The sequence below is a fragment of the Sus scrofa genome, chromosome X (assembly GCF_054392235.1).
Source record: "Sus scrofa isolate SSC_HxYL_T2T_F1_AM1 chromosome X, Sscrofa_HxYL_maternal_Yorkshire_Landrace_v2.0, whole genome shotgun sequence".
Lineage (NCBI taxonomy): Eukaryota > Metazoa > Chordata > Mammalia > Artiodactyla > Suidae > Sus > Sus scrofa.
In genome coordinates, this window is record NC_139401.1 from 10,655,455 (window position 1) to 10,667,981 (window position 12,527).

General features: G+C 48.8%; 1 long non-coding RNA gene and 1 pseudogene across 1 annotated transcript in view; one reads left to right on the forward strand and one right to left on the reverse strand.

The window, feature by feature from the left end:
* Nucleotides 1-515: 515 nt before the first annotated feature.
* The window catches only part of LOC110257807 (uncharacterized), a 222,429-nt gene continuing 210,417 nt past the window's right edge, over nt 516-12,527 (forward strand). The window contains exons 1-2 of the long non-coding RNA XR_014835145.1: nt 516-640; nt 11,264-11,724. This is a non-coding gene — a long non-coding RNA (uncharacterized LOC110257807). The remainder of the gene's footprint in view (nt 641-11,263; nt 11,725-12,527) is intronic.
* On the reverse strand, nt 6,874-7,307 carry LOC100153188 (large ribosomal subunit protein uL24 pseudogene; annotated as a pseudogene).

The window sequence follows — 12,527 nt, forward strand, 5'->3', positions numbered from 1 at the left end:
TCCTTAACCCGCTGAGCCGCAATGGGAACTCCAGAATCTGCATCTTAATAGGATCCGCAGGGGGTCTGGGTGCAGTGTAGTTTAGGAAGCACTACCTTAGGTGACAGGTCTGAATGAGGTGCCGTCCTTGAGCTTACTTCTGGCTCTCAGATTCAGAGTTGTGCAAGATTCCCTCACTCCTAGAGTAAGAGAGCGATGGCTGCAGTGATGGAGTCCCTGAAGGAGCCTGTCCAGAGAACCGAGGTGGAGAGAGACTTGGCCTGAGATCTCTATGTTCCACTTCTCAGCCCCCAGCCTTCCGAGGTCCCAACTGCCCTGAGTGTGATGCACCATCTCAGGATTTCTCACCATCAGAACCGGTGGCCTTTGGGGCAGGGTCATCCTTTGTGTGGGACCGGCCTGTGCACTGCAGGATGTTTGGCTGCATCCCTGGCCTCCACCCACTAGGTGTCAGTAGCAGTAGCAGCTATCCCCCCAGTGCTGACAACCAAAGTGTCTCCAGACATTGCCAAGGTGTGTGTGTGTGTGTGTATGTGTGTGTGTGGTGGCAAATCCCCCACACACTCTAATTGTACAGAAGGGAACAAACACCAAGATTTACCAAGTATGGACAAAAGGACCGTGCTTTGGTGTCACTTTGGTGAGTTTTTCCATAAAGTGGGATGAAAATGCCTCATGTTAGGCAAGGACACGGTGGGGAGTCCAAGGCCTGGGGACAGGCTTTGCTGTGCCAGGGGGCTGGGGAAGAGTGTCCCCCACCTTTAAGCAGAAAGCCACTAGGGACGGGGGACATTAGCCTCTTTTGCCTCACGAGCACATAACGTGGCCCACCTGGGAAGGCCCTGGTCACTTTAGCTGGGCACACAGCACGTACAGTGACGATCGTGAAGCAAGTGGCTTGCCTTCCAGGTGGCCGTGTGATGTCTCTGCCATCTTTCCTCACTTACATCCGTCTTCCAGTCCACGCCCGTGAGTGTGACTAGAAAACCATGCTTTGCTTGTTACATTCCACTAGATTCCCAGCTGTTTCTTGTGTTGACATTGAACATTTGCGCATCTTGAGGGGAAGTTTAGAGCAAGGGTTGGCAAACTACTGCCCATGGGCCAAATCCAGCCTGCCACCTGTCTTCGTTAAATAGTTTTACTGGCGCACGGCCATGCCCATTCATTTCCGAGTTGTCTGTGGCTGCTTTCAAGCCACAAAGGCAGAGTTCAGTCGTTGCAACATAGCCTGAAAAGCTTAACATGTTTACTGTTTGTCCCTTTACAGAAAAAGTTTGCCAACTCCTGGCTTAGTGTTAATTAGGGTCACCAAGCCACTGGCTAGCCACCAAGAGTAATTTCCCTTTCTTACAACAAGTGGAAAACATGGAGAGATGCTTTCAAAACAGAAGCGAGGAGGAGTTCCCATGTCACTCAGTGGGTTAAGGATCTGGCACTGTCACTGCTGTGGCGAGGGTTCGATCCCTGGCCTGGGAATTTCTGCATGTCGTGGCCATGACCGAAAACAAACAAACAAACCAAAAACCAAAAGCAAAAACAAAGAGAAGCAGGGAGTGGCAGGTATAGTGATGGAGTAAGAGGAACATGTCGAAATGCTTTTCGGTTTTCTAAGTTTTCCAAGAATTCAACTTGTACCAGAAATATGTCCTGACGTAGGTATTAACAGAGGTCTTGGTGATTTCAGTGAAAAAAACTGTTTAAGTCTCTCTACATTATTTAATTAAATTAATGAATTAATATAAAATTGAAATATTTTAAATAAAGATTTATAACATGTTAATTTCTTTTTAGGCCCACACACGTGGCATATGGAGGTTTTCAGGCTAGGGTTCGAACTGAAGCTGCAGCAGCCGACCTACACCACAGCCACAGCAATGTGGGATCTGAGCTGCATCTGCAACCTATGCCACAGTTCACGGTAACGCTGGATCCTTAACCCACTGAGCAAGGCCAGGGATCGATCCTGCATCCTCATGGATGCTAGTCGGATTTGTTAACTGCTGAGCCATGACAGGAACTCCTATAATGTGTTAATTTCTGCTGTACAGCAAAGTGACTCAGGCAGATACACTCATTTTTTCCCCCCTTTTATGGCTACACCCACAGCATATGGAAGTCCCGGGGCAGGGATCCAATCTGAGCTGCAGCTATGGTCTATACCAATGGCCGTGGCAACGCCAGGTCCTTAACCCACTGCACCACAGTGGGAACTCCAATATATATACTCTTTTTAAAAATACTCTTTTCTGTTACAGTTTATCGTAGGACTTTTAATATGGTTCTTTGTGCTCTACAGTAGGGCCTTGTCTATCCCTCCCAAGTATGGTAGCTTGCATCTGTTAATCCCAATCTCCCCCTCCATCCCTCCCCCAACCTCCTCCCCCTTGGCAACCACAAGTCTGTTCTCCTTGTCTGTGAGTCTGTTTCTGTTTTGTTGATAGATTCATTTGTGTCATGTTTTAGATTCTACATATAGATGATATCATACGGTATTTGTCTTTGTCTGGCTTACTTAGTATGATCATCTCTAGGTCCATCCACATTACTGCGAATGGCATTATTTCATCCTTTTTTATGGCTCAGTAGTATTCCATTGTATCTCTGTACCACATCTTGATCCATTCATCTGTCGATGGCCATTTAAGTTGTTTCCATGTCTTGTCTACTGTAAATAGTGCTGCAGTGAACATAGGGGTGCATGTATCTTTTTGAATTATCGTTTTGTTTGTATATATGCCCGGGAGTGGGATTGCTGGATCATATGGTAGTTCTATATTTAATTTTCCCATGAACTTCCGTATTGTTTTCCATAATGGTTGTACCAAGTTACATTCGCACCAACAGTGCAAGAGGGTTCCCTTTTCTCCACACCCTCTCCAGCATTTGTAGACTTTCTAATGATGGCCATTCTGACTGGTGTGAGGTGGTACCTCATTGTAGTTTCGTTTTGCCTCTCTCTAATAACTAGTGATACTGAGCATTTTTTTTATGTGCCTGTTGACCATTTGTATGTCTTCTTTGGAAAAATGTCCATTTAGGTCTTCTGCCCATTTTTCTATTGGTTGTATTTTTATTTTTGTATTTTTTTGCTCTTGAGTTGTGTGAGTTGTTTGTATCTTTGGGAGTTTAAGCCCTTGTTGGTTGCATCATTTGCAACTATTTTCTCCCATCCCGTAGGTTGTCTTTTTTTTTTTTTTTTTTGTCTTTTGTCTTTTGTTGTTGTTGTTGTTGTTGTTGCTATTTCTTGGGCCGTTCCCGCGGCATATGGAGGTTCCCAGGCTAGGGGTTGAATCAGAGCTGTAGCCACCGGCCTACGCCAGAGCCACAGCAACACGGGATCCGAGCCGCGTCTGCGACCTATGCCACAGCTCATGGCAACGCCAGATCGTTAACCCACTGAGCAAGGGCAGGGACCGAACCCGCAACCTCATGGTTCCTAGTCGGATTCGTTAACCACTGCGCCACGACGGGAACTCCTTTTTTTATTTTTTTTTTAATGGTTTCCTTTGCTGTGCAAAATGTTTAAGTTTGATCAGGTCCTATTGGTTCATTTTTGTTTTAATTTCTCTTGCTTCTGGAGACTGACATGAGATAATATTGGTATGATTTATGCCAAAGAATGCTTTGCTATGATCACTTCTTGGAGTTTTATGGTGTCTTGTCTTAGGTTTATTCCTTTAAGCAATTAAAAAAAATCTTTTGATGGCTACACCTGTGGCATATGAAAGTTCCCAGGTTAGGGGTCGAATTGGAGCTGCAGCTGAGGCCGATGCTACAGCCATGGCAACACTGGATCTGTGCTGCATCTGTGACCTATGCTGCAGCTTGTGGAAACGCCAGATCCTTAACCCTCTGAGCAGGGCCAGTAATTGAACCTGCATCCTTACAGAGACAATGTTGGGTCCTTAATCCACAAAGCCACAGTGGGAACTCCTTCAAGCTATTCTGAGTTGTGTATGATGTGGGGATGTGTGGCAGTTAAAATTTAAGTAATTTTCTGAGAGGGAGACGAACACCTAACATTCAATGGGTACTTTGTCATGTATGAAGGCGTTTTAATATTTATTTGTGTTTCTTCCTCTCAGTGGTTCTGCGGGGTAGAGACCATTATACCCATTGCTCAGAAGATGAAGCTGAGGCACAGAGAGGTTAAAGCACAGGGGAATCAGCTCTGGAGCTTTGATAATATTGTTATCGTGTGCTGTGCCCCAGGGTTCTGATTCGGTCCACGAAGGGTAGGGCCTGGCATTAACTTGATAAAAGGCTGCTGGGGGATTCCGGAGCGTGGTCAAAGTTGAAAAGCCCTGGCTTCACGGACTTGCCCAAGTTGACACAGCTCATTGGTGATGTAACGAGAGCTCAAACTTGGCTTTTCTTGGTGACTTTAGGTTTTCCTCACATGACAACACACTTTAACTCAGATTTGTCTCTCACTTGAACTGGTCGGTGTAACCCAATTGTTCTCAAAGCACGTTCCCTGGATCAGCAGCATCAGGATCCTGCAGCAGTTTGCTGGAAATGCAACTTTTCTGCCCAAAGCTGGACCTAGAGAATCAGAAGGTCTGAGGCGGGAGCCCGGCCATCTGAGTTTTAACAGTTGACTCAGATGCAGTTCAAGTTTGAGAACCGCTGGTCTAAGGTAGTGGGAGAGTTTTGATGGAGATAAGATGCTAAAACCAGGGAGTTCCTATTGTGGCTCAGATTAGTATCTATGAGGATGCGGGTTCGATCCCTGGCCTTGCTTGGTGGGTTAAAGGATCCAGCGCTGCCGCAAGCTGTGGTGTAGGTCACAGACGCGGCTCGGATCTGGTGTTGCTGTGGCTGTGGCGTAGGCTGGCAGGTACAGCTCCAATTCAACCCCTAGCCTGGGAACTTCCATATGTGCAGGTGCGACTGGACGAAGAAAAAAATTAAAAAAAATTAAACAAGAGATGCTAAAGCCAGAACACACATACACTCTCTCTCTCTCTCCCTGGAACAGGCACTGCCTCTGGGAAATTAGCCCTGGGTAACGACAGGCAGAAGAAGCCTGAGAGGGAATGGAAAAAGTGGGAATCCATGGGCGTCTGGGGTGGGAGGAAGACACCAGGGCAGCAGAAAGGAAAAAAGATCCCACCGTTGTCCTGGGATGAGCATCTGCTAACTTAATTTTACCCTGGGCGGCCCCGAAGGTGTGAGCAAGACTTCCTCCATTGCTTGGCTGTGCTGGCAAGTCGGTGGGTTAGTTCTGTTTCATTGTGTTGCCTTTGTGTTTTTTAGAGTTTGGGGTTTTTCTGAATCAAGCCCTTTGCCGAGATGAACATCCTTGTGTGATTAAATGAGCCCCCTTCTGCTCAGAGCCAGAGGCCCCTCCTTTGCTTCGGCTTCAGCCCAGGTGCTCCTTCTTAATTGCATTTCGTATTCCACTGCGCGGCCACCCCCTTTCCCAGAGAGGGCTGGCCTCCTAATCACTCCAGTGCCTTTGCTCCTGCAGCTGGGACATCAAAGGCCCCAGAAGTCCGATTGTAACGTGAGCTCCACATTGTGCCCGAGATGGAACACAGAGAGGCGGCGTCAGTCAAGGCCCGTCAAGGTCAAGAGCCACCTCCTCGGCGTGGCAAGGGGGTGAAAGACTCCAGCCCCACCCTCAGCACCTCTCAGGCTGTCCTCCCCCAGAGCCCTGCCGTCCCCAACTTGAAAACCGCACCAAGGCATGCATCCCTCAAGGCTGTGCACTGGTGGCCCAGAGCGAGGGGACAGACGTTCAGGCCCCAGGAAAGAATGTTTGTTTCAAGCAAATGTTCTCACAGCGCCAGCTGCCAACAGGAGAAGAAAAGCAGAGAGCGGGGCTCCCACAGACTGACATGGGAAAGTATAAACAGTGACTACAGACTTGGGAGAAAGGGCTCTTGTTGGGTGAAATTGCATCATCCGATTCGGGGCTTGTTTTCGCAATCCCTGGACCTAGAGAACGGAACTGCAAAGCGCGTGCTCCTCCCAGGATGGGTGGGACCACGAGAGCTTACGATGGCTTCAGGTCTTGTGCTTTGACATTCAACGTGGATGCTAAGCGGTAAGAGCAAGGCTCGCGTTCCACGGGGGCTTCATTTGAAGCTCCAAAACAGTCTCTAGGAACAGATGCAGGGACTTGTGGTTCTGTTTGATTTCTTTAGTCCAGAACGGACTTTTTATGTCAGAGTATCGATTCCGAACGTGGGCATCCTGAAGGTGAAACGCTGGGATTTTGCCTTCTTGGTCAAATCTATGAGTTTGTCAAGGTCAAGGAGCTACGCGGCCATTGTCTTTCTTCAGCGTCAGTCCTAGTATCTTGTATATCGGATGCTCTTCCCCTGTTTCTGAAGGACAGATCCGTTCTTTCGTTGTGATCTTTTCGAGTAAGTCAAGAAAATAAGTCCTGGCGGACTTTTTCTGGAGACACGGAGCCTGTTCCCAGAAGAGACCCATAAAAATGTCATCAGAAACCCTCCGAGTCAAAAGAAAATGGCAATTGACTTGGTGTTTCATGGCCTGAGAAGGGCTGCTGGGTTGAGAGATCCGGACCTTGCAACGAATGAACCTGAAAAAGGAATCCGAAGACCCTATATGCCCTGGTGTATCTTTGATTAAACTGACCCTACAAAGAAGTGTGGCGGGTGCTCGATGCCGCAGAGACTCACGGCTTGGGAAATCCATGCCCGTGGCTTTACTGAACATGTCACATCAAAGGGAAAAAAATGCACTGCTGTTTGGAAAGTTCTTCTGGGGTTCAGTGTTGAGAAAGAATAGAAATGAGATTAAATTTCAGTGTTTCTGGATGTAGTCCGTAGACTCTCTGTCTCTTTTATTGTTTTTCGTGTTACGTTTTTAACGAAAGTTCGATACCAGATTATTTTATTCCTGCATCTCCTCAATTGTTTCTTCCTTATATTTGCCCTTTGTCTTGCCTACTTGGCGAGAGTCGGCTTTACGTTTGAGGATCTTTTGCTGGTCCTGGTCCAGTTTTAGTGTCGTGATCGCCACCTTGCTGGGATGAATGCCCACTGACAGTCATGATCGTAGCCTTCTCCCGCTGCCCTCGTTTCATGTAGATGACAATATTTCTTCCTGTAAACCTGGATGACTTTGCCAACCCATTGCCCTTTGTAGTGCCCTCGTGCAGTGCCTTCATCGTCCTTTTGGATGGGCATGGATCGAACGTTGTACTTCTGGCTCAGCTCTTTGGAAAGAGGGGCAGACACCATCTTCCTGCGAATGTGGGAAGATGCATTGAAGTGCCTTTTACGGTTCTTGCTTCGGTCAGCAGTCACAAAGGAAGTGAACTTCATTTCGGCCGCTGGCATTTCGGAGATGGCCACAAAAGGGAAGAGCGATTTTCTTTCTCTTTTAAGTGGGAGAACTCGAAGCGATTCTCTTTGCTTTAGTAGAAAAATATCCCCAAAGTGCATCTCATAGCCATGGTTGGAGGGGAATAAACAGATAGCTGTAGATCGAAGGTGCATGGCCGTCTTTAGAGAATTGGTTCCACAAGTTGTTTTCAGCTGGGACAGTCAACATGGCTGAAGTTCAGCGGCACAAATGCTCCCCCAGGGAGACTGAGTTTGGGCAAATCCCAGGACACCTGTTTGCAACCTGACTCGCTTTCGTAGGGATTCAAGGAGGCTGAGGCAAAATGTTGGGGAATAATATTGGAGGTATAAGCATGCTAGTTTATATCTTATAAGAAGAAGAAGTACTGTGCGTGCATGAGTACTTCATATTATTAACGGACTGCTTAGACCCCACCTCCAAAACCAGGCAGCCTGATTGTTGAGCCCATGCTTGTAATCGGCAATGGTACCGTCATGCCTTTGGGGGATCCAACATCATTGTGATGTTTGGCGGCCTATTTTCAGTTAGTTTTGGGGATCAGCTTTCAGGGTTAGCTGCCACCCAGGTCAGGGTTGGCGTGTCTCTGAGGTCTGCTGTCATCTGTTCTTTCACTCATTGCCCCCTGAGACTCTCTTCACTCTTTGCTTTAGCAGGGGTGAGCTGGTTCCCTTACCATGACCCCTCAGTCTGGACTTCACCTGTTTTCTCTCGGCTGCCCTTGAACGCGACTTTGATCCTACAGGCACCCTGACCTCTGTATGTATTCAATCCCCTCAGTGCCTTCATGTAGAAGAAGGATGATTTGAAGAATCATTTGACTCACTCTCCTAAAAATGACCAAACTGGAGAGGTCTTCTCTTACCGTCTAATGTGATTCTAGTCATCTTGGATCAGATGTATAGTTCATCAGATCGTCTCTGCTGTAGTGGCTCCGAAAATTGCCTGCAGAGATGTCCACAGCCTGATCCCTGGAACCCGTGAATATTTTTGCAGGGCTTTTGCCGGGATGATTCAAAAGGATCTTGAGATGCAGAGATGACCCTGGCTTATCGGAGTGTCTTGTAAGAGGGAGGCGGGAATGTCAGAGTCAGAGAGGGTGATGGGCTGAAGGAAGCAGATTGGAGTTACGTGGGCCTGGGAGCCAAGGAATGTGGGCAGCCCTTAGAAGCTGGAAGATGAGGAATGGACTCTCCTCAGAGCCTCTACAAGGAATGCAGCTCTGCTGACACCTTGACTTTAGCCCCTAAGACCTATGTGGCTGTCTACCCTCTAGAGCTATAAGAGAATACCCTCTGGGGTTGTTTTAAGCTACTAAGTCTGTGGCGGTTTGTTACATCAGCAAGACGAATATATTCAAGTTTTGAAAATATTATATATATATTTTTATTTTTTTTAGGGCTGCACCTGCGGCATATGGAATTACTTGGGCTAGGGTTCAAATCGGAGCTGCGCCTGTAGGCCTGTGCCATGGCCACTGCAACACTGGATCCGAGCCACAGAGGCAGTATGTGGTAGCTTGTGGCAACGCCGGATCCTTAACCCACTGATTGAGGCCAGGGATCAAACCTGCATCCTCATCGAGGCCACGTCGCATTCTTAACCCACTGAGCCACAATGGGAACTCCTAAAAAGTATATATGTTTTTTTACATTGCCTTTGGGGGACCCAACATCATTGTGATGTTTGGTAGCCCATTTTCAGTTAGTTTTGGGGATCAGCTGTCGGGGTTAATTGCCACCCAGGTCAGGGTTGGCATGTCTCTGAGGTCTGCTGTCAGCTGGGGCATCTCAGGGCAGAGACCTGGACCGAGCACATAGGTAGGTTAACCATTGCCAGAAGGGAAATTTGCTGGTGATGGTGGCTGCTGATGGTGGTCTGGTTATTTCTGGGTTAACCACTGCTTTTGATCACCTGATCTATTTGTAGATCATCCCTCAGCCGGTAATTGAAAATTCTCTGCCCGAGCACGCTACGTTTTTGGCCACTTGGGGTCCTCAGGTTTGGCGGCTCCACATTTCTGGTGGGGCCTCCCAAGCACCAGTGAAAATGTATGTTCTCGCCAGACTGGTTGGCTCATTCCAGAATGTACTTCATTCCAGATGTGAATAGCACCTATCTCCTGAACCCTTGACCAGTCGAGCTTCAGGCTGGGCACTTTTTAGGATGGTCATGTTTTTGGAGACTCGCTCTGAGCGGCGTCCCGCATGGCTGCCCCACTTGTACACAGGAGGACTGGCGGCTCTCGGTAGCTCACTTAACTAGTGCACGGCAGAGCCCACCTCCGAAACCAGGCAGCCTGATTGTCCAGCCCACGCTTCTAATCGGCAGTGGTACTGTCACCCTCTTTTGTGGAAATGGCTCAAGTTTGTTCCTGGACGTAGAGCTGAAGTCAGCATCTCACTTTAACGGGTATCGGAAGAGGCCACCAGCCAGGGAGCAGGTTTTTGTGAAGGGAGGGGCTCCCTGGGTGTGATGGGTGCTGGACTTCACCTCCCACGTCGCAAAAAAGTGAAGATTGCAGGTCTCTTAATGTTTAGTGATAAAAAACGGGTTGAAAAGCGTTGTTGCTCGTGTCCACTGGTGGTTCAGCGAGATTGTCTAATCAACAAAAAAGCAAGGTGCTGGTTAGCCTGCATTTCAGCCCCCCCGCATCCAGTGGCCATCTGCATTTTTCTAGCACATCAGTGGTCTCAACCGGGGTTCAATTCGTACAATGGTTGGGTAGCATTTACAGGCTCAGGAATTCCTTTTATTTTCCTTTTTTCTTTTTCTTTTTATGGCTGCACTCACAGCATTTGAAGGTTCCCAGGCTAGAGGTCAAATCGGAGCTGCAGCTGCCAGCCTACACCACAGCCACAGCAACGCGGGATATGAGATGCATCTGCAACCTATGTTGCAGCTCGCAGCAACGCTGGATCCTTAACCCACTGATGGAGGCCAAGGATCGAACCTACATCTTCACAGAGGCAATGTTGGGTCCTTAACCTGCTGAGCCACAACGAGAACTCCTCCTTCCTGTTACATTGGAAAACTTCTCTTTCGATTTTCTGAAGTGTAATGCTAACACAGCGGTTCTCAACCAGGGGCAGTTTTGCTCCTCATGGGACATGGGGCGATGTCTGGGGACACTTTTTGATTGTCACACCTGAAGGAGGGTGCTACTGGAAGCTAATGGGTTGTATTAGTTTCCTGTCCCTGTTGGATCAAACTGCTATGAGATGGGTGGCTTAATAGAAGGGAAATTTTGGAGTTTCTGTCATGGTTCAGGGGAAACGAATCTGACTAGTATCCATGAGCATGCAGGCTCGATCCTTGATCTCGCTCAGGGGGTTAAGGATCCGGTGTTGCTGTGAGCTGTGGTGTAGGTCACAGACACAGCTCTGATCTGGCATGGCTGTGGCTGCGGTGTAGGCCAGTGGCTACAGTTCCAGTTTGACCCCTAGCCTGGGAACCTCCGGATGCTGTGGGTGCAGCCCTAAAAAAAAAAAAAGGAAAAAAAAAATAATGGAAATTTCTTCCACCACATTTCTGGAGGCCTGAAGTCCAAAAGATGTCTGCAGAATTGGTCCCTGCTGGAGGCTCTGAAGGGGAATTCAATTCATGCCTCTGCCTGAGCTCCCAGTGGCTGCAGCAATGGCCACGTGACTCCATTCTCTGCCTCCACCTGCACAGGCCGTCCGCCTTGACAATTCGAATCACCCTTTTCTTTCTCTTCTCAGGACCCCTGCTGCTGGACTTGAGGCCCACCCTAAATCTAGAACGATCTCATCTCAAGACCCTTAGCTTAAAAAATTTGTTGTATTATAGTTGATTTACAATGATCTATCAATTTCTGCTGTACAGCGAAGTGACCCAGGCATACCCATATATACATTCTTTTTCTCATAATATCTTCCATCATGTTCTATGCCAGGAGACTGGATAGAGTTCCTTGTGCTGTACAGCAGGACCTCACGGCTCGAGACCCTTCACTCAATGACATCTGTGATGACACTATTTTCAAATAAGTTCACAGTTACTGGGGCTGAGGACTTGGACATAATTTCTGCGGGGGGCACAGGTCAGCCCCCGGCGTGAGTAGAGTCCCAAGAAAGCTGAGATCCACACTGCGATGCACAGGACAGCCCCCACCACAGAGGGACCGAGAGAGCCTGCTCTGCCCCGAGCGAGAAGTTGAGCTGCGGCGGAGCGCACCTCTCAGCGGCCTCCACGCCATCTGCCCACTGTCACGTGCTGTGTGGCCCAGCCAGGCGATGCGGTCATGTGCCCACATCCCCGCCCAGTTTGTTGCCAATGAGTGGAGGTCATTCGTGCCCAGCAGGTGGCATTCCAATACCCAGTATCGCCAAGGCTGGCGTGCCCGTGACGCGAAAGGTAAGGAAATTAATGCAACTTTCTGAAGTGTGTGTGTTCCGGTGTATAAGTATATGGTTTGCGGAGTTCCCGTCGTGGCGCAGTGGTTAACAAATCCAACTAGGAACCATGAGGTTGCGGGTTCGGCCCCTGCCCTTGCTCAGTGGGTTAAGGATCTGGCGTTGCCGTGAGCTGTGGTGTAGGTCACAGACGCGCCTCGATCCCGCGTTGCTGTGGCTCTGGCGTAGGCCGGTGGCTACAGCTTCAATTCGACCCATAGCCTGGGAACCTCTATATGCCGTGGGAGCAGCCCAAGAAATGGCAAAAAGACACACACACACAAAAAGTATATGGTTTGCACCTCTCTTCTGGATGCCTGTTAAGAACCTCTGATTTCTCAGCGTCTATTCCTGAGGCTATCCCTTCTCCAGCCCTCTCATGATTAATATCTTGCGGAAAATGTTTTATGGAAATTTACACCGATGGTTCCCAGCTTCCTCTGTAGCGGGACAGTAAATATGCCTGATCTTGCTGGTCCAGGTGCAAAGCTGAGCACATTCTGTCGGTTCAGACAGAACCAGACAGAGGGTCCTGCCCCGCCCTGCCCCATTTGCCCAGGTGGCTGGTCTTGGGTGGTGGGCAACTTGGTGCCCAGTGGCCATCTGCTGGGACCTCCAGAGCAGGGGTGGGGTGTGGGGAGGGGGACCCCAGGTCCCCACACATTCCTCTCTCCTCTTGAAGAGCCAAACCGTCTCAACTGGGCGCCTGCTCAGAGGGCCGGGGCTGCTCACTGCTCGGCAGTTGCCCAAAGCAGAGGCCCCAGG